This window comes from Neodiprion virginianus, chromosome 6, assembly GCF_021901495.1.
Source record: "Neodiprion virginianus isolate iyNeoVirg1 chromosome 6, iyNeoVirg1.1, whole genome shotgun sequence".
Lineage (NCBI taxonomy): Eukaryota > Metazoa > Arthropoda > Insecta > Hymenoptera > Diprionidae > Neodiprion > Neodiprion virginianus.
This window is the reverse complement of record NC_060882.1, coordinates 28,389,631-28,408,516: the sequence shown is the minus strand read 5'-3', so window position 1 is coordinate 28,408,516 and position 18,886 is coordinate 28,389,631. Positions and strand designations below refer to the sequence as shown.

Here is an 18,886-nt window from a genome sequence, read left to right as displayed (position 1 = left end):
AATCGTATTATTATTGTACGTATACAGATATCTGGTATGAGATTCATTTTCATACGAAAGCGTTGCATTGTTGTCAGAGTTAATTCCGGTGACAATGAAAAGACTAATCTGCGATAAGGAAGAGAGGGGGAGGGGATGCATAGAAGCAAGGGCGGTTTTCGAAGAGCAGAGAGTTGAATCTGACGGAGGCGATGGCGCAGATTGAATGAATAATGAAAGCGTACAATGACGAGTTAATTACTCGAGCCATTAGCAACCGTTAGCCGTAACTTTGTATGAGGAGCCCTTGCGCCATGCTCCGTAGGTCGTACATAATTTTTTGACAGTTTATTCCTGCCCCCGGCCGAGTTTCGCCGGCGATTGCGGTTATAAAATGGAGAAAGGACGAAAGAAAGCGCCAAAAGAGAGAGAGTGAAAAAGAACAAAAAACAAAAAAACACACAAGAGAAAAAACGAAAAAGAGCAGCCTTTGATAACTTTTTAATCCCCGCGACGCTTTTTGTGCGAGAAGAGTGAGATAGAGATAGTGATAGACGGAGAAGAAAGAGAGAGAATTTCATTTTACGCCAAGCCGCGTCGGGCTAACTGACGGGAATTAGCCTTTTTTCGTTTCGCGATGAAGGGAAAAAATGACGGAGTGTAAGAAAAAAGAAACAAAAATTGTTATTCCAGGGAGTATATTCCCAATCCAGCGTCCAGGAATGAAAAAATTATACGCAATCGCGAGTCTGTGTACAACTGAGCGCAAAAATCGGATTCCCCCAGGCTAATCAGATTTTTTCAAGTGTATATGTATCCGCTTCGCACATGTTTTAATTAAAAGAGATTGGCATACTTGACAAACGGGGAAGATTATGGGTTCGAAAAGGTGGTGTTTTTTTTTTTTTTTTAATTTTATTTTAATAAAAATTATCCCGAGGCTCGTTTCATTCTTAGTTTATTGATCACAATACTCGGCTAATTTTCGAAACTTCTCAAGTGTATACAGTGTATAAAGGTCTCGAGTCCTTTGTACAAAAGTTCGCGAAAATTTCATGTACCCCGAAACAAGAAAAATTTGCATAAATATCCCACCGGCTGATGCAAATTTTATGCAAACGCTTAACGGGCTTGAATTGGCGAGAGAAAATTGGAGATTACGTATGCGAAATTCCTTCAAATTTCTTGCAAGTTTTTCACAGAGAACACGAAGAAATATGACTTAAATTTGCTGTTAATATTGTGATTTTATGATCAAATGATATTTCAAAGGAAAATTGCGTTTCGCAGAAAGAAAGTGAGAAAAAATAGCCCCCGACGTAAATGTCCTGTTTGCGTTACATAAAATTTACGAACTACACGTGAATCCGCGTTATAAGGCGGAGTACTTTTTCCTTCGGCACGCTTCTTCAGAGCAGGTAGGCTTAGTACATAAAAGGTAATATCGTTCCGGGAGCGGCGTAAAACACCTCATCATGGTAAAATGTAAATTACAACAGACGCACCTTACGTGGCGTGAAATTCGAGGTCGACATATATCGCCCTCCGGTACGTTAATCTCAATTCGTCGAGGGGTGTCGGAAGTATCCTACACGGCAGTCCCAAAACGTCGAGGTGAAAAGCCCGGGATCTTAGCCCAGAATCCCGCAGGACCGACGGACAACGGAGAGAAATTGAAGAGGGGATATCGAAAAAGCAAGTAGAAAAAAAAAAAAAAAAAAATAGCACGTACAGCCGTTTTTTAATTCTCCTCTCCGATTGGCCGTCGCGAGTCCGGTTGCACTTTTAAGCCGAATCCGCAGGTCTGCAAGTTTTTAATTAGTTGAAAAATGGACGGACACCAAGGCCGAAATACTTGATCGGATTTCTTATCGCCGTGTTTGTCCGGCTATACGAGCGCAAATTGTCAAATTGTTTCTCGGGTTTGTTGAGTAAAAGCTCAGACGATTCGTTCCGCCGGTTGATAGCTGCTCTGACTCTCCGAAATTGAAACGTAAATCGCGTGACTGTCCGAGAGTTATGACTACGAAGTATTCGATACCAAATTCGAGGGAATATTAACTCGTTCTCTGAATCGGGAAGACTGGCCGGATAAAAGCGTCCTTTCGCCGGGATAAGAAGAGAGTCGAATCGGTTTTGTACATCTAGCGGTAATCCCGCTCAGTTGGCTGGGCTGACTGAGCGGCGTGAATGCCGCGGAAGCCACCCAGGATGAAGAAGTTAGAGCCGGCGGTGAAATTCCGAGGATTAAGCGCAAACGGGTTTATTATGTCAAAAACTTGGGGGCGGCTCAGCACCGACTACCCCACATGTAGGTATGCGCCATTCTCTTGGACACCGAGCGTTATACCCGTTGCATTTAGATGATGAAATTAGAATTTTTTCCAACGACTAGCAAAGCCGCGCAGCGGAGTGCAGGGAACGAACGAATTACGTGTGACAAAATACGTGCACGCAAGCTCAGCGGTCGAGGAATCTGGCAACGAAACGAAATTACTGTTTAGAGTAAAATTTTGTTTCGATTGAAACTTTTCCTCTAACATTACACGTGGGTACAGAAAAGCTTGACAATTTCTAGATGCCGTCTGCCGTTGAGTATTAGTCAAAAAATATTTCGACGATTGCGAGAAATTATACAGAGGTGCGAAAATTTATAGTCGTTGATATATTTCGTTGCCTATTGTCTTAAGCCACGGCCTGTTTACAATTCATCGAGATCCCTGAGAAAATCCTTGTTGACAAAATTTTCGAGTGTCAAGTGGGGTCGAATTCATGCTTTTACATCACGGTGCTTGGAGGTGACCTGTGATAATCCGCTGTTAAATTGCGGCGCTCCGCGAGTTTCGAACAAGTCCGAGAAAGTTGGAGGCTTCTGGTTTAATCCGAGTGTCCGTAAATCATTTCGCGAGCTTTCAGATTTCGAATCAAATACCGTGTAAGTAACGGGATATCCGGTAACCAAGAGGATTGTTTTTTTTTTTCCCCCACATGAAGTAAGAAAGCAACCGTTGCGAATAAGCAAAAGCTCGTGCGATATTTAGAAGGAAGTGAAGTGTTTCCCCGGATGAATAAAATACCGTTGATGCGGGAAAAGTGCGCCGTAAGGCGTGAAGATCATTGGCTTTATCTACGCGTCTTCTATTCGTTATTCGAATTCGACACCCGGAGCTTGCGGAGGTTCGTTCAAACGGCCGGCCTCGACCTTACAAGGTATGTGTGCGTGTGTGTGGTGTGCGGATAGGTACGAGGTGGTTTTAGTATCCCGCCATCGGATCCGACCGCGACTACCGCCCAAAGGAAGCATAAAAGCTCCACGGGCCGGGAAACGCATCGCTGCTTTAAAGATAGAACCATTTGGCAAACCGGTATTCCTCCAGACCTCGTTCGTTCTCGACCAGCGCGGATATGTGTTAAGGAAGGAACTAAGACCCGCGTAAAGGAAACCGTCAACTTCAACTTCCCGGTAAATCCTCTCCTTCATTCATTTCACCCTGAGCAAAGTCGCCCGTTTCTCCCGGGATTGACGCCGCCATTTTCGAATCTTACTTCTCCTCTCGAGTCTTCTTTTCGCCAGACGAATCGCGCTTACGTTGTGTAATTATTTTATAGTGAAAGACGTGTCCGTATACGTGCAATAGTGAAATATAAAAAGTATAATGCTTGCAGAAGTTTTCGTTGAAACTACATTTTCAATGCGCATAGCAGCGTGTAGGTACGTTGAACGGTTAGTTTCACGGAAAACTTCGTGTACATATAATCGTACATTCGATACGTGCATTGCGTGTGTTATTACAACGTCCAAAAAACTTTGCTCGGTTGCGCAATAATTCGTGCAGCAGAAAACGAGCAGAGTCATGCAGCAAAATGCGGCTCACATTTCAGGGCGCGAAACACCCGCGGCTAGGGCGAAGAATTAGTTACCACTCGAAATCTTAGACGGGGAGGTTAAAGCCGCAAGCCGCAAGATCTGTAGCCGAGGGCAGGACCCTGCGAAGTCATAAAGGGAACTTGGAACTTGATCGCGAGCATAGAGCAGCGACACGATAAGACAGAGAGGAAGAGAGAGAGAGAGAGAGAGAAAGAGAGAAAGGCGAAGAGACTACGTGGAGAAAGAATAGCTTTTTAAGAAGCGAAGAGACGGAGGAGAATGGAAAAAAACTATAACAGAGTAACGAAAAAAAGAGGAACCGAGATAGCGGAGCACGTTGAGCAGAAATTACACGTCCTCTCGGGCTCTTGTAGTGTTTTTCGCCTAGTTACATATATAAACGGGGTTTTTTATTTCGTCTGGATGGGGAAATAGGTGAGTAAAAAAATAAAGGGGACGGAATAAAAAACAAACCCGAGAGCCTCTTCTTGCACGTTTTGAAAATTTCACGAGTCCAAAATGCGTCTGTTCGTCTCGTCTGGTCCGCAGGCGTCGCCGAGTGGTACATTAGACGGTTTTTATTCAAAGCCGGGTCCGTGCAAGGGTAGGTAGCCGACTACTAATTTATACTCGCGAATATACCATAGATATGGATACATATATAAATATATATATATACGTAGAACAAAAAGACGTCATTATTCGACGACGCGACGGGCTCTTGACTCCAGATCCGAGTCTATTGCGAAAGGGCGAGAATAAGGCGGGAAAACGAAGAAAGCTCGAATGGTTGGTACGGGTTGCATCGTAGATCCCCCATAGAATGAAATTGGCCGAAAGTGAAAAAGACTCGCAAGGTACCTCGGCCGTCCAATATATCCCCTCGATACGTACACGTGGATTCCGATGCCGCATGTTATTCGAGCTTATTCGTCTACAGGACTGGTGGTATGTCTACCCAGGTACTCTCCCATATTGCCGGACGTCGTCGGATGGTCGACGTATCGAAAACTACGTGCCGCTTGGAACTGAGGAAGGAGGAGTTTAGATGAAGTCGAAAAGAGAGCCAAATAAACGAAATTTATAAATCTGGATCACGAATGTGATGCTGAAATCCATGGATTGGGATTTACTCCACGAAACGTGTCAACGTGTTCGTGCCTCTGTGCATTCCCGATGCAGATGTCACGTCACATTATATTCAAAGCTTTTCGCTTTACTCAGGCTGCACGTCGGAAGCGTAAAATGGGGGGCGAAAAGAAACACTGTCGGTAATAAGTATTTTCAACCGACTTTCAACTCGAGCATAGGTAATTTATACGATATTGTATATACATATATACATCGTACATATACATACCTATATAAGTATGTAGAATATAAGAAGGAGGCAGCGGTAATAGCCACGGCCAAACTTGCAATTCTCCCCAACTTTTTTTTACGAGCTTTGATGGTTGTGCAGTAGAGGAGGCGAGTCTTGGGATAGACTCGGGGGCATCAAGAAGTCTATTATGTAGGTACCTAAGTAGCTATGTGTGTGTGTACCAAGATCCGGATAGACTCGTCTATACGCGAATACATGGCTACGGAACAGCACCGGCAACAATTTACTTCTTCATCTCGTGTATATTCCGTGAACTTTTGCCAATTTAATTTACCTGCGCGGTTCAGGCCGGTACGAACAGCTAAGCATTTTACTCCCCTGCCTTCAACTAATTACAAGAAACAATCGAACGGGGCGAGGTGGGGTGGAAAAAGAGAACAACTCGCAAATAAGTTTAAGAGAAAAACGAGATTATGTATAAAAGAACAGGAACAGAGATAAATACACACAGACAGTTCGGGAAAATAAATTCTGACAATTAATAAAATCTTACATTGAATCCTGCCTACGGGCTATAATTTATCATGAATTATGCCGTATAAGAATGGAGATAAAAAATTGGTATCGAGACGCGAAAGGATTCGAAAAGTAACGAAAATATGTCGGACTAATTGTTTCGATTTAGAAATTCCTTATTTTCCGGCTAAACGACGAGAAAGACAATGAGAATAGAAAAAGAGGATAATAGGTATGAGAAAAGCGCAAAGACGGCAGGTTTTCTCTCAGCTGTGAAAAGCTCCGCAATGTCAACGAAAAGGTTCGCAGGAGAGAAGAAGGGAATAAGAAGGAGAAGAAGAAGAAGAGAGGCCAGACACGCACGATTCTCTTTCCGCAGCTCCTCGTTATTCCCGTTCGTTTTCTCAAAGTATTCCGCCCTTTCCGAGAGAACCGTAACATTACGCGATCCCTTCTGCGTCCCGAGACCCGATGATATAACACCGCGGACTGCCGAATCACCTGCACGAGTGGCTGAAAAAAATTCCCGCGGCATGTATCAGTCGGCGAGAGGATTTGTTACGAGAACAAAGAGAAAGAAGAAAGTGAAGTGTGACGTGTAGGAAAAAGTTGGGTAAATTTTCCCGGGGAATAGAATGAAATTTAGAAACAACGGACTGCGTATAAAATCAGAAAATGTCGACTAAACTTGCAGCTTGTATATATACGAGTCTTGCCAAAAGTTTTGCGAGAATTTGCAGAGAGACGGTTTTCTCAGCACCCGTAGTAGACAATCGTGTGTCTGGGTAGCAGAAATTAGTCAGCTGCAGGGGCTACAAAATGCAGACGGTGAAAACTTGGAACTTGGAACTTGGATTACCTAACTTTTGGAAAGATGTTGGAAGAAGGACTTCATCAAGGTACACAATATGCGGTTTTCAAGCAGCTACATCTTACGGCTGAAATAACAGTACGAAACGCGAACTTGTACCCTTTTCTCGCTTCTTCGTGCGATTTCGGCGATGAAGGAGTAACTGAGAGTTGATAAAACATTATTACGATAAATCAGCGAGGTGATGAAGAAAAATGTCAAAATTTTGCTTCAGCTGGCGCAGTTACGTACCTACGTCACGTTGCCGGGACATTATCGGGATCAGATGCAAGTTTTTTTTCTTCGCATGTTAGCCCTTTTGTCGAGCCATTTCGTAGGCGTTCCCAGGACCGGAGTAGGTATGAGGTATACCTACCAGCCCTTAATCGAAAACAGATAGTTGCGACGGTTATCGCAAGGCTCTGAATAAATTGTTCATCGATTTACGAGCGAGGGACCCGCGAGAGACTGCACGGCACGATCGGGAAACTAACGTGCGGCATCATCGCGATTCGCGGTTATACATTATACGTGTCTATATATCTGTAGGGTATAAGAGCGAGAGAGTTTCCTTGCAAAAGGGAATCGATGAAATTCAAATAGGGAAATGGGCAAATGGGGAAATTCTCCCTTCCGCTCCTCCGCGATTCCGCGAAGACCGCACGGATCAACAAATATTCACGCTCACCATATTGAAAGTCCACACACACACACACACGCACAATACGTATAGCTGTCCCTGTGGAAGAGGTGGAATAAAGCGATTTCTTATAGAAACGAAGAAAAATTGAAAAACAGGGAAAAGAAGTGAATTTCAGAACGACGGTTACTCAAGTTTCCACACCGTATTTTCGACAATATCGTTTCAAAACGTTCCACATGTTGAAAACGTTGAATGGAGATCTGAAGGATTTTCACAACCAATTGTTTCATAAGTCTGAAGGTGTTACGTGCAGACAATTATTCGACCTGCTGATTGTGAGGAGTGTAGAGTTTAAAATAGACTGAGACACTGCGGGTGCAGCTGCAGAGCTGAAGGGATAAAGCACGAATGCAATAAGAAAATAGGAAGCGACAGTACGACGCGACGAATGCAATTCACCTTCGACGTGACTCGCCTTTGAGCTTTTGCCATGACGGCACGTAGGTATAATGTAAACCGGGAAACCAGCTATCTGCAGGATTTTATTTTCCACACGTCACGTGTGATATTTTCAACAACTCGAGCTTTTGCTGGTGGAGTGGAGAAAATGGCGGTATATTAGATTGCGCAAATAGTGCGCAATAGGGGTGAGCGAGGGAGACGCCAATGCGCAAGTGTTGCGCACAACTATTTTTCCTAACTGAGTGCGCAAAATAATACATTCTCACACTAGTGCGGGAATTGCATCGAGATAACTTTTCTTGTATCGTAACTGAATATTTTTATTTCATTTCTGCACTAGCGCGGAAATGTGAAATTTTACGCGCTTACAATGAGTTGGGAAAACAAATCCCCGCACGGTATAATGAGCGTTGTTTTTCATCAAAATGCGGGAAAGGTAAGGACGCGTGCTCTGCGGCATCTTGAAACGTTTCCACCGCTATGTGAGAATCCTGTCTGCCACAGTGATAACTCTGCAGACCGGGTGCGGCGTGTTGAACCGATGCGATTACATCTGCACGTACCCTCGGTGGGACCCGGAGATAAACTCGCCCGACTATTATAGACGCGTGTACGCCCATCTGCATTGTTACACGCTTTGCCAAGCCGTCCCAACCCGCCGGATTAAACCAAACCCGAAATTCCTGTATCAAGAACGTGAAATTCTTGGGCTCCTGGGTTTGAAACGTTCTTGTAAGCTCGCTGACATCTAACAAGACAACTGACGCGTGATTTGGTGGGAGGAAGTCTGAGATCAGGCTGAGAGTCGGGCTGATTTCTCTTCTTAGTCAAATTTTGGGGGATGATTGGAGCAGATTGAAGTTTTTGTCATTATAACGTCACGAAATGTTGAAAGAAAAGTTGATGGAGGTGAAAAGGTAGAAATATCAGAGAGTAGTATTTGGGTCGCAATATCAAATTTCGAAGACGCGAAGTTTTACGATATTTAACAGAATTTTAATACGTAGAAAGTCCGAGCGTAGAAACGTCAAAATGACTTAGAATACGCCATGCGGAAATATTGTATCAGCAAAATTCTGACACTTTTAAAAATTTCCAATTTTCCATATTTTTACTTTCTACATTTCAAAATTCAACAGGACGGATAATCACTTATTTTGAAACTTCAAAATAATTCCTAAGGTGGGTAGTGAATTAGTGAAATGTAAATTTCTAAATGGTGGATTACGGTTTATGCAATTTCAGACAAGCTCAGAGTTTGCGAACAACGAGTTTTCTTGCAAAAATGCATCGTTACGTTAGCGATGCGAATTTTAACCTCAATGATTGGAGCAAATTGTGTTTCGTGTTCCCTGGAAAAGAGCATTGAAATTTTTGGGAATTTTCACGCGATGGTGCTCAAACTATAAGCCTCCAATTAACGATCGTCGTTCTTTAAGTTTGATTTACCGCCGACCTCGCGTACCAAATTCGCGAGTAGGAACAAAAGCTTGGCTTTGTGCGCGAGTCAAGAGGAATATCGACAAGCAATGCAGCTGTGTCAAGGTGAATATTGTTGCGGCGGTTTTGCTCGGTCAGCACAACCTTGAACTACAATTTAAATTGCTTGAGAGTGTTGGGCTAGCACCAATTGTAAGATTGACTATGCAAAAATCAGACAGTACAGGGCATGATGTTTGCTTTATTGTTTATCCATAACTACGAAAAAATGTACGAATTTAGAGATAATCAAGGTACTGTAATAGTCATTCCTACGATAATAGGAGATGATAGTACATATTTTTATATGAAAAATTATAATCCTGACGAACAAGAGTTAGTATTGTACGTTTAAAAACATTAGCATTTACTGTTGGACAATTGAGAGTGTGAAAAGGTGATAGGGATAAATGATAAGTTGTCCAAAAATAACTTTGAAAGTAAAGAAGCTGTGTTTTCTTGCAGTACGCATGCCAAATTTTAGTCCCTGAGTCCCTGATTCGTAGAAGAAATTGTAACCGAATATTACAGTAATTTGCAAACCTGCACCACCTGTATAAACATGGGTATGAAAAGTCTCTGCGTGTATGGACGATTGTAAAAGTTTATACTATACATAGTAGCCTGGCTCCCTATTTTCCCCAAAGGGCCTCAGTCTATGCGCTTTAAATGAGGGCATCTTATATCGTTCAAGGGCTGATCAGCCTCGAGCGAGTTTTTCCGAATCAGCGTGTTGCGATACTGGGTCGGTAGAAGCTTAAAAACCGTTTCGAAAAGCACGAACCAAACAGAGTGTGATAATTTAAAAAACGATAATTGCCTGTCAGTTGTAACATCGCTCAATTTTCCTCCAGCCCTTGTGACTATAGATCAAAAATCTGACATCGACGACGATTGTTTAAAGTACAGAGGATTTTCATAGCGCTTCCCTTTATTTTGACTCGTATAAAATTGTTTTTCAACGCGGAGAAAAAATTCAGCTACTACAACGGGATACGAGAGTGAAATCAAAGAGACGTAAATTTCAGAGGGTTGATTTGAGCGGCCTGATTTTCGATCCGCGAAGGGGAGAGAATTCGAGTCGGTCCTTCGAGAGCTTTGCTGGGCGGGGATTGGAGCAGAGGAAGTGACATAGAGCCGGCGTAAGCCAGGCCGACAATTGTCTCAGTCATTAATTTGTTTCGTACGCTCGTAAAAATCATCCCATCCCGTTTTCTACTTTCCCGTCTGCCACGAGTATTACGTCCTTCTCTCTATCTCTCTCTTTCTTCTTCTCTTTCCCGCTCAACATTTGTCATCTCTCTTTTTCTTCTTCTTCTTCTCCTCACGCAATCCGACTCTACCAAAAAGTACAGAGAAAATAGATAATGAAATCCTGACCCATATCCCCGTATGACACATCCTTCCGAAATGCAAAGAAGAGAGATAAAGGAAAAAATTAAAAAATTAAAATAAGTTTGACGACGCCTTTTTTTCTCATTTTTATTATTACTTCCACCGCGTGGCAAAACTTTTTCAAAGAGCGGATCAACGGACCACCAAAAACTTTGCACCTCGTTCGTAATTTAACGGTATAAAACGACATCAAAGCAACGTCGAAGGAACTCGGGTCGATCTTTGATCATTTTCAGTAACCGTCCGATCGAGTAGAGTGAAAATACAGAGCCTATTTTCGTTACCGGCCCCAGCCGCCAGGCCCGGGTCATTTTCTCTTTGAGGGATAAACGTCGGCCACGTCGCCTTCGCAGGTGAATGCAAGAATAACACACCTCTCGTAATTCGGTATCCTAAATAACGTTTCCAACGGATTTGCGTACAAGGGTTGTGTATAAATTTCGTCATTATGCGTAGGATCGTACAATAACACGATGAAATATTTGATGTATACGACATGTCGAATTACGGAGGAAAAATCACGGAGAATCGGATGAAAACAAAGTGAAAGAAACTACTAGCCAACATTGCTTGGCGGTGAATTGAAGAGTGCAGTTTCCTAGACGAGCGTCAGAAGTGAAGTGGAGGAATCCTGTCCCGGTCAGACAGCCGCAGTAGTTTGTTCGCCGTTTGGTCCGACGCGGAGTAGTAACGTTCCGAGATAATCAGACACCGAGCACGCGATGAAATTTTTCAATAAAAACGGTATTCGCTTGAATTTAATTCCATTTTTCCTTTTCCTTTTCCTTCACGGTGAAGGAGAAATTACAATATTGAACATACATTTATACCTATAAACGTGTTGCGGGATTATCCTCCGGGGAGAATTACCAGCCGAATAATATCTGATTATCGAATAACATTTTCGAGATTTCTGTGCGCGTGGGGAAAAACGAACGAGTCGTAAAACAAACGGGGCGTTAAGTTAAGACCGTGAGATGAATCTCATCATAATTTAATATCTACATACGCTCCGCATACTCTCCTCGGTTGTAATATAGTGTTCGTAAATCAAATTTTCCTACATGTACATTTTACATACATATTACAAGAGGGCGAAAAACCCTTTTAATGTACTCTACACAAGGATTTAAAATTGTAAAAAAAAAAAAAGAAAAAAAGAGATATAGAAAAAGAGAGAAAAATAAAACCTCGTATAATCTGCGCCGTTAGCGTGAAATTCAAAGCCCGTTATAGGTGTACGTTTATACACGGGAGATCGCATCTCTTATACGCATGGACGGAATTATGAATGAATAGTGATGAAAGGTGGAAACGTACGGTGTAATCTGGAAATTCAAATTTCTTCGAGATGTCTTTGCGTCAAATTTCTTCCGAGGTATATATATACATATATTATACGTGCCAGCCATTATATGTACATATAGAGTAGGAGAGAGGAAAAGCTTTTCCGCACGTTCATCCATCACGCGAAAAGTGACAGAGAGCCAAGGATGATAAGAAGAAGAAGAAGATCTAATAACTCAGAGACGGGGTTAATAAAATACGATGATTTAATCGCGGATAGATAATCCATGGAGAATGAAAATAGTTCTCGCGTATTTTCCCTAGTTCTTAACTCCTTGTCTGGTTATTATACAAAGCTATTATATCTGCAGTAGGGAGAAACTTTTCTACTTGAATTGGTAAAATTTTATAAGGAGGATTCCTCCGAGGATTTATCAATCTCGTGTTATTCCGTTACGCTTCTACGGACCGGTGCGCAAATCGTACGTATTATACGTACATACGTACATCCATTTGTCGACTTGATTTATATTGATTGATGCCGGGAATACCTCAAATCAAAATGTAAACAGAAACCGAAACGAAAGCAACGTGAGTGGTCGCCTACGTACAGCTGTCTGTGTGAAAGTCACCCTTAAGTGCAAACAAATATTTCATTCTCGATAATACACGAGTGAAAATGGGATAAGAAATCTTCAGTATTTATGTAACGCTGCAGCGATAAAATGGAGACAAGAGAATGAGAATGAGAAAATGAAGAAAAAGAAGTGTAAGAATAGGAATATAAAGAATAAGAAGAAGGTGACGCGACCCCATTTGGAAGCGATTTTTTCTCCCAGACTAAGTTTTTTTCCCCTTTTTACCCATTCTTCTTTCTTTTTAATCTTCCCTCCGACTTCGCGTTGCGTTGCACAATACGAGGTTGTATAAAAACACGGTTGATGTAAGTAATGTCAACGTGATAAAAAAGCACTGAAAGTTAATCAGTGTGTTGGAACATCGACACGCAGACTTTGAAGTGTCGAGTTTGAAAAATATCAGTATTTTTTCCTTTAAAACAGTTTTCTGAAATTTCTCAGTATCAGAAACGTATCAATTCGTAAATTTCAACCTTACGTTTCAATCCGATCAATTAAGTCGGCGAGTATATAAAATTGATATAATACCTGGTGATTGATTATTGAGAATCCGTAAATGATTTCGACGCAAATTAAAGCACGAGACGAAATCCAAGTTGTGAGAATAGGTATAATCCACGTATCGTATTGGTGACTAATTAGAGTGACGTGTGAAAACTTAAGTTTGTCCTTATATATACGCATAATTTTTCAACGTGAAATACGCTGAGGCGCAAGTATGTAACCCACACACACACACACACACACACACACAGAGAAGGGTAGTCGTTTAGCGAGATGAAAAGAACATCCGTAACACCTCCACCAACCAATTGTTATCAACGTACGATTAACATCCGTCAAATTCCCCTATCAAAGCATTAAAATTCCGTTTGCGGTATTTTTCCGTCCCTCGACTCGCCCTTTAATTTCATCGAACCCGAAACGGGGATAAAAATTTGGAGTTCAATATCGACGGGTAATTCTACACCATTGATAATTGAGCTCGGAGTCGAGATTGTTTGTAACAAGAATCAAAGTAGGTATTGAGGGGTGAATTAACAGGTACAATCCAGTAAATAAACACTCGACAAATAACACGTGTAGGTACTAACCTGTGTTCAAACACCAAAACTGGGTTAGGGACGTGGCCGACGAGAGATCCGTTGAAACCTCCTAACACGCGAGGATCGTCTGGTTGCTGGTCCTTCGAGCCGAAGAATAAAAAAGAAAACAAAACCAAAAACAAACAAGAAGCACTTTGCGCGTGTGGTAAACTTGATCGAACTCAGCAGTTTCAAGAAACAAGCTCGATGTTTTCTTTTCCTCTCTTTTTTGTTTAACAAAATTTCGATCTTCACTATAACTTCCCCAAGTCACAAACGCCGAGTACTTAATTGCGTACACATAGATTTACAGAAATTGATAAATCGGAGGAAGAGAGTAAAGGAAAAAAAGATCTCGCGCACTCGATCACCGAACTCGCGAACAAAGAGTTACAGGATCCGCGGAGCGCCGATCGGCCGCCCGAAATTCATCCGGCGCTTTGCGTCGCGTCGCGTTGCGAGGCGTCGCTGCCGAATGAGGAGCGAGCGTCGCGACGGTGCGAAGGCTGAAAGCGCACTGACTCAACTGCTAGCGGCGTTTCGAAGCGCGGTCAGGCACGAATATTCCCGTATACCGCTGATCGACTCCTCGCTGCCCGCGGCTCTCGCCCTGGAAGGGTGTCGTTTTGGGCCTTAGGACACGTCGGAAAACCGGTGGTCGATTAATAGGGGTGTTAGATCCCGATTGTTCCGTCGAATCGACTCGATATCGTCCGCGGCCAGAATCCTCCGAATACGGATGAGCCCCCGATTCCCGAATGGCTTTTGGAATCCCATTAAGTGTTTACGGGGTCGGAGGTTCGATTCGCCCGAGTTTATAATTACAGGAAACGCTGCACGGTCTCGGTCCGCCTGCACATCTCGATGTAAACTCGTCAAATTTTTCTCCAAGACCATCCGAGATGAGGACTCCTCGGTTTTCTTCGCTCTCCCTTTTCTTTCACCTTCTTTCTGCTGCTGCTGCTGCCGCTTCTCGTTCATTCTGCACCTTCGAGACCTTCGCGACGATTCTGTCGATATTCCAAGTGATTGGAAGGGACACAATGGGACCTGAATTCTGGCTTATATGTATGGCGGTGTATATACAGGATACATGATACATACCTTCTAGGTATATTTTGTTATATTTATTTATTCGAAGTCGTGTGTCACGCGGCCTCGATATCGGGAGTCTTGAGGAGAAAAAAACGTATCGTTCAATCTTCTTATATACATACGTATACACGCGTATACGTTACTGAAAAGAAAATTTCATTCTCCCATGAAGCACGTGTACGTTATGAGTTGGATTTGAAAAATGGGACAAATATAAGCTCGGTCGCGTTGTCCTTATTTCATATTTAAAAAAGTCACATTTTTCAGACCCGCGAAACAAATTTCTGACGTCACACGATGCGAAAAAAAAACTTCAGATTTATGAAACTGTATTTTATCTCCTATCATTTGTCAGGAATTTACGATACTTGTTTAAAAACGATGTAATGGGGACTGTTTTTCACAAAATCTACTCGTAATTTCGATTCGATCATTGATACCGTCTCGATGACCAGAATCTCTGTCTCATCGAAGACAAAAACTATTAAAAAATAAAAATAGAAATCCGATAAAATTTCAAAATGTCTGTCACACATAAATGTATTTCAACATCATTCTGTAACTAAACTTGAATGATCTTAAAAAAGTTCCATCAAACTTTTCAACCCATCGATCAAAGTTAGTCGTTCTACTCTTACCGAATTCATGTCAACCAATCAATTTCGAACAAACCAGTTCAATCGCAGTTTCAATGTGATTAACACATTGTCCCGTAGTCTCAATTTTTCTATTTTAATCAACAAAAAAAAAAAAACAAAAAAAATATAATAACAAAAACACGTAATAAAAGAATTATCGGGCGATCCCGTTATAGCTGGGAAGTTGGGCAAGACTCGGAACTTAGACAGACGCGGTTCCACCGGAAATTGAATCCATCATCCTAGCAAAACTGTATACATACATCTCCGCAGAGCAAGGGATTATTTTGTCGATAGTTGGTGAGCTGTTAAGCCGGGAAAATTGCACGTGTGGCCAAGCGTGAGGAAAATAGAAACACGTCTAAACCGAATCTCGCCGCTTGATGGGGGGGAGTTTTTGGATACGAGGAATTATTCCCGTTGCGACGCTGATCTCAAAAAAAAAAAAAAAAGACCCAGACTGCATAAAAATTGACAAAAAATTACGGGACTAATTAATGTATTTTCCTGAATTATTCAAGGTCAGACACGCGACTGAGACGAGCGAAAATTTCACCCCGTCAAAGCGGGGAAAATTGGTCGAAAGTGCTCGTCGGTCGGAGGTTTTGCCGAAGGGGATGACCCCTGGCGACCTTGACCGGGTGCCGGAGACAGGGGCGAGTGTATATCAGCTCTCGTAATTTGGTACTTGGCTTGGAATTAATTATATCCGTTCGAAACTCTCCGGCTACCCGCATTAACTAATTTAATTAACATTATCACCGTTTCGGTCTCGCTTCCGCTACCGCAGCGCGTGTAAACCAGGCTTCTGGGATTATAAAACTTGCTGCAGCTTTCGAAACAACTTCGGGGGGAGGGATTGGGATGCGAATCCGGAGAACTGCGTTTCGAGGTGTACAGCGAAACGCACGATTTTCGAAAAAAGGAAACGGGAAAAGCATAATTTCACTGAATCTCCGGCATATTATTACATCGGGGATTATCACGATTCATCTGATTCCTCGAGTTTATGGCGGTGGCGCATTATTCGACCACGGAATTTCACCCGGACGTATGATCGAACGATTAGCCGCCGACAGCCGAAGATCAGAATCTTCTGATAAAGTCCAACGACTCGATCAACGCCATCCATCGCTGCCGAACGAGCCGAGTACTCGTATTCCTCTGTCGCTCGCCGCTCCGGAATTAGGAAAGTTGTTTGGCGAAAAACTCACACTTTTTGCCAATTTCATTACGAGATAGTCGCGCATAGAGTATTTATTTCGTAAGATAGAAAACATTGAAATTGTATTTTAAAAAACGTTCGAATTACTAAGCTTCAATTTAGATTACTTCGAAATTGGTAAGGATATAGTCGATTCATTATCAATGTTAGCCATTCACCGCTCTTGATCGTTCGGTGGATCCAGGGAGCAGAATTTGACATTGCGACTTAAATTCGAGTGAAAGAAATTAATTCTTTTTAAATTCGACAACACGCGCTGAACGTCAAATCTGATTCTGCAGCCGGAGTGCGGTGAAAATTTCGAGTAACCTTTTTTGGCGGTGAATTGAGCGTTGTTCGGTACGTACGTGATCCTGAATTCAGGTCTGAAGTGGCGGAGCAGATCTCTCGAAGGCCTCACGAGCCAGACGGCTCTTCTCACTCCGCCCTGAATTTAACGTCAGGATTTTCATTTCACCCCGAAGAGATTCTATGAATGGGTATATATCAGACGGTCTCATTTTATTACGTATAATAATATAATAATACAACGCCTCTCGCGTATCGACGTGAAAAGAACGAGCATTGGTACCAGATCTCCTTTGTTTACCTGTCTGGAGGTGAAAAAGATTTTCGAGGATGCTTTTAGGAAGTTGAAGAAATACCTAGGTACCTGCGTATATAAGATTCAACCTGGAGGTAATAATTGCCTTTTCGAGAAAAGAAGAGTACAAAAAGAAAACAAAAAAAAAAAAAAAAAAACACGAGTTCTTCGCCGCGAAAAAAACTCTAGTTATAATCTCACTCGTCGAATGAATAACCGAGCTGGATACTGAGAAACGCGCTTTTCAGACCGCTGCTGGCTGATGATGCACGGATCGCGGATAATCTCCTTTCCGATAAGGCAGAGCCTGCTGACAAGCTTACAGGTACAATACCCGGGGCTCTGTCTTCTTGACACCTTCGGGCGTTTCGCAAATCGATGTGCACGTGGCTCTCGGGGCTCAAGGATCGCGGATCAAGGCTCTCCTGCGGAGCTCGAATCCTGCGGGAACAAATTGACTCTGTGCAGGGATCGAAAGGCGTAGCCGGAATAAGTATATCGCCATTTTAAAGACGTTGGTTTTCCTCTCTTTCCTCCCGTCAAACTTCTGCGACGAAAATTGAATATTTTCATGAAAAATCTCGGGATAAAATATATTCACGGTATGTACTTCCAGATCGGGACAATTTTATTCCCTGTGACGCGTAGTCGAGCCTGAATCACAAGGCAGCCGATAATTCACCTGTTGGAAGAATTTCCCGGGTGATTTTTCACAACCCTTGTTGCGTTGCTGCTGCATGTACGTAACATCGCGACAAATGTCAAGCTTCGTGAATTCTTTTCCCACGATCTGAGGAATCCCGAGTGCGCAAAGTCGAGCTTTTCGTTTTTTTTTTTTTGTTTGCAGGTTATACGCGTGGAGTAAAAAATAAACCGCAAACTCAACCGTAATTTCGGGCTGCGAGCTGTTGAATCGTACAATTTCTCAAAACAAAAGCAGGTATTAGTCTTGCTCTTTCATCCCGGAAAATTTCGAAAATTGCGGACTGCCAGCCGGGATTAAAGAAGTGCCTGCAGCCCAAATTGTGGCAAATTACAAGGTATACTTAGACCGTGAAGACGGAGGGTAGCCGAAATGTCACTCTGCATAAGCCGGTCTGCCTGCTGTTGGCCAAAGAATATTGTGTACAGAGACACGGGCATTTTGCCTCCGGAAGGAATTCCGCAACCCGGAAGAAACTTGGAAGCCGAATAATAGCACCGGATTCTCGTTTAGCAGAAAGAAAGGAAGAGTGATAAAGTGAGAGATAGAGAGAGAGAGAGATAGAGAGAGTCTTGAAGAACATCAAGCTTTTTACTGCTCCGCTACGTCAAAGTATTACAATTAACTAAAGAATGTTAAACTCCCTTCACCTACAGAGCAATTAGCCAGATACCTAACTTCCTTGCAAATTAGCTCAATGTTAAAATTCCCTTTACAATTATTGTTATTATACCTTCCCAGGCGTGAGTGAGATAGAAAAAAAAACGCCGGTCTTCCTTTGCTCAGATTAATGTGATAATTAACGTAGTCTGGGTAATTTACACTCATATTTTCGACTACTTTGTGCCGTATGAAAATGAAAAAAGTGTTTTAGCCATTGTCGAAACATTTTGAAAGCTTCTTTATATAATTCATGCTTATTAATTCTATCGTATACTTTACACTCAATTACACACTTTCGAAAAACTTTATGCAAGGGGAAAAAATGTTGACGGTGAAATATTTTTTTATATAAAGAAAAATTGTAAATTTCATAACCCGATCGGAGGCGTTTCTACGCTAGAAAATATCGCTGCTGGATACTTCCGCTACGAATATCGACTATTGCCAATAAAA

At 42.3% G+C, this 18,886-nt stretch overlaps 1 protein-coding gene across 4 annotated transcripts in view; it reads right to left on the bottom strand.

Annotated features, from left to right (window-relative positions):
• Positions 1 to 18,886, bottom strand: part of LOC124307609 (trace amine-associated receptor 9) — a 75,122-nt gene that overhangs the window by 43,580 nt on the left and 12,656 nt on the right. For 3 of the 4 annotated variants that reach the window (XM_046769466.1, XM_046769464.1, XM_046769465.1), the window contains exons 2-3: positions 14,631 to 14,763; positions 13,536 to 14,536 (exon numbers count right to left, since the gene is read on the bottom strand). The exons of the other annotated variant lie outside the window; for it this stretch is intronic. The gene's annotated coding sequence lies outside the window, so the exon portion shown is untranslated. The remainder of the gene's footprint in view (positions 1 to 13,535; positions 14,537 to 14,630; positions 14,764 to 18,886) is intronic. 4 annotated transcript variants of the gene reach the window in all.